Here is a 3650-nt window from a genome sequence, read left to right as displayed (position 1 = left end):
TTTACTTATTGTGAGAGTTTAGTTGTTTATATATTGGTTTCATAATAGTATTGAGTACATTGGATTTTTTTTTTTTCCATTTGAGATACTTTACCAAGAAGAATGTATATCAGCTCCATCCAGATAAACACAAAAGATGTAGAGTCTCCATTTTTTCTTGTGGCTGAATAGTACTCCATGGTGTACATATGCCATGGTTGGTTAATCCATTCATGGTTTGATGGGCACCTAGGTTGCTTCACGACTTGGCAATTGTAAATTGAGCTCCAGTAAACATTCTGGTGCAAATGTCTTTGCGGTAGAATGATTTTTGTTCTTCTAGTTAGATACCTAGTAATGTTATTTGCGGGATCAGAGAGAAGGTTGACTTTTAGTTCTTTAAGAATTCTCTATACTTCTTTCCATGAAGATTGTATTAGTTTGCAGTCTCTCTAGCAGTTTAGAAGTGTTCCTTTCTCCCACATCCAGACTTTGCAATGTGGGCTGATCTCACTGGGGTTAGGTGATATTTCAGAGTGGTTTTGATTTGCATTTCTCTGATGATTAAAGATGAACATTTTTTCATGTATAAGTTTTGTTTTCTTGTCTAGGGGATGATTGTTTTCCTCATTGAGCCACAGGATTGTTGAAATATTAAGCGCTACTGCTGTCCTGCTGTCCTGATTCTGTCCAGTTAGAAGCACCTTAACGACTCTAGTCTCTAGTACAGTGGGGTGCTTATTGATTCAAGAAAATGTCTCCCGCTTCCTGGTCTGAGCCTTGAATTCTTGACACCAGAGAGCATGAATGCCTTCTCTCCCCCTGCTCTATTCCTCACCCTGTTATTTATTGATGTCTGCCGTGATGGCATCTATTCCTCATCCTCGTTGTAGACATGGATTCATCCATTCAACAAGTATTTACTGAGAACCTTTCATGTCCTGTACTTGCTGAATGTCAGGCGCTCATGCTCAGAAAGCAAATGGTTTCTGTTCTTTTCTTCCTTCCCTAGAAGTCAATTCCAGATTCTTTGTCCCTTCCCAGTAACTCAATTTTAGATTATTTGCTCAGCTCAAGGAGTAAAGTATTAGCAAGAGCTACTAAGTATTCACTTGGGGAACTTCTTTCTGGAAAGAGAATTTGGCATATCTACCTAAATTCTCCAGTCTTTAAAATCCTCATTCTTGCTCCCTCTTTCTTTAATTCATACAACTCCCCTCTACTATTATTGTCTCTTAAGTGCCTGCACGTTTTCTAATGTTACCCTTTCAACATAAGTGTGAGAGTCTCAGAAATTTGTTTGCTAAATTATCTGGCAAATGGTCTTGTTGAAGTCTGCTGAGTTGCTCAGAGCCTGCAGTTGTTAAGTACTTATTACAGGAACCCAACAGGGCAAATTAAGAAAGCTGTGTGTTTGCTTGTAATTCGGGGGCTATTAGGCCCTGCTTCCTTCAGAGGGGGCTGCATACTGCATATTGGACCTTCTGACCCGAATGGGCTTGCTGTTCTTTAGTCAGAAAGTGCCACGTGGAATCTGCATCTTTGACCTGGCAACAATAAAAGTGATTATCTTCCAAGGGGAGAATGTCCCCTGGCTGCTTTTCATAGTTCTGCCTGCTAGAAAATGTAAAACACTTCTTTAAGCAGCTCTAGGTTCACCTGGTATGTCATATTTTATAACTAATCGGGAAGCTTTTGGATACTTACAAATTCAGTTATTTCTTCCATTTTTTAATGTAAGTGGGTTATATGAACAGGACTTTCAAGTTCACTCTCTCAGTGCAGGGGAAGAATTCCTCCATCCCTTACAAAAAGATTTGTACAGCTTGAGACTGATATTAAAATTATACCCAATGTTCCTCCTGCTTTTCTTGATGGGAGCTCTGAGGCCCAGGCGGGAGGATCCGTTTGAGCTCAGGAGTTTGAAACTAGCCTGAGCAAGAGCAAGATCCCATCTCTACTAAAAATGGAAAAACTAGCCAGGCCTGGTGGTGGTGGGCACCTGTACTCCCAGCTACGCAGGAGGCTGAGGCGGGGGGATTGCTTGAGCCCAAGAGTTTGAGGTTGCTTTGAGCTGTGATGCTAGCATGGCACTCTACCCAGGGTGACAGAGTGAGATTCTGTCCCAAAGTAGAATGCCACATATAAATAACTCAGACATCACTGAGGGTACATTGAAAATAACCAGGGGATTCCTTTAGTCTTTCTAGGAACTAATTATAAAGCAAATTTGGGGTATCTGAAAATTTCTTAATATCAAAAAGCTTGGGAACATATGTTCAAAGGTATTTTGAGGGTATTAACTTTAGGGCCTCCCAAAATGTTCCATAAAACTGAATCTATTATTTGCATCATTAAAAATGTTGCCTTTTGTATCATATTCCACCCAAAGTTTTGCATTTGACACCTCCTTTTGGCCTAGGCTATGTTTAAAATGCCTTCCCAGCGGCTTAAGAGGTTCTTCTTAAGCTATTTCCAAGAGTCATCTGGTGATTTTGAAGAGAATGTCCTCAAAGTAGAATGTTAGCATATTCCCCAAAAACTTTCATTCAGTGTCGGAAGCTTTAAAACGTTAAGTGTTGTAAAAGACAGTTGGCCTTTCCCTTTCTATGACAGATATATGTACACATATATATTTTAATAATGCACGCTGCTCAAGCCCAGAGTTAATATCCAGCATGCCTTTTTCTAGCAGAAGACTTTGTACTTTATAAATGCTTTATGATGTTAAATATTTGTGAGGAGTCAAGGAACTTGCCTTTTCAAAATAATAAAAAGCATAGGATAATCTCCCGGCCATCAGCCATTAAGAAGCGATATGGCAAATGGGAAGCCACCTTAGCTCACCATTTGCCGGGAGTGAGTTCCCGGCTCCTCTGCTGTGCACCTGCCTGTGCTTCTTTGGTCCTGGGCCTAGCAGTTACTTGTCATCAAGGCTGGGGGGGCGGGTCTCTGCAGAATGTTTCTATAAAGGACCAGACAGTATTTTAGGCTTTGCAGAGCAGGAGTAGAAATCAAGAACAAGAGGGAAAGCAGATTATCACAAATGATGTATTGACACAATTCAGAATATGGTAGTGAGTATAAAGTACTCTTTTTTTGGTACTAAGGGCCTCCTAATGAGAGGAATGGACTCTTTCTGGGGACAGCTAACGTGTTGCTTAATTGGAGTTTATACTTTGTGTTTCTGTCATCACAGCCGTTCCTAGCACAAAGGTTGTGCACGCGTAGGCAGAGGCTGGAGTTGGCCCACAGGCCCACGGTGTGTCCTGGGAGACAGCTGTTCTTGGAGTGTGGCCTTGGGAGCATCTGATGAGGTGTCACTGGGGAGGTTTATCAGACGGGCAGAGCCCTGGGTCTTGCCAGTGTTTCTCAAGCTCATCTAATTTGGCCTCTCCATGCTTCTCTTGCAACCTTGGTGTGATGGTCAAGTACAGGAGAAGCTCTTTAAGATGGCCACCAGGGGACTGTGCAAACCTGGCCAACACACAGAGGTGGTCACCTGGTCACCGGAAGGAACTAGGCCTGCTGTACTGATGCATCCATGTGGTCCATGTCTGGTTGAAAATTAGGTCAACTTTAGGGGTGTAGGGAGGTGGTCAGTGTAGGGAGGTGGTCAGTGTAGGGAGGGGTCAGTGTAGGGAGGTGGTCAGTGTAGGGAGGTGATCAGT

This window comes from Otolemur garnettii, unplaced genomic scaffold, assembly GCF_000181295.1.
Source record: "Otolemur garnettii isolate 467f Iridium unplaced genomic scaffold, OtoGar3 scaffold00061, whole genome shotgun sequence".
NCBI classification, from domain to species: Eukaryota; Metazoa; Chordata; class Mammalia; order Primates; family Galagidae; genus Otolemur; species Otolemur garnettii.
The sequence above is the reverse complement of the archived record's forward strand: the minus strand, read 5'-3'. Positions refer to the sequence as shown.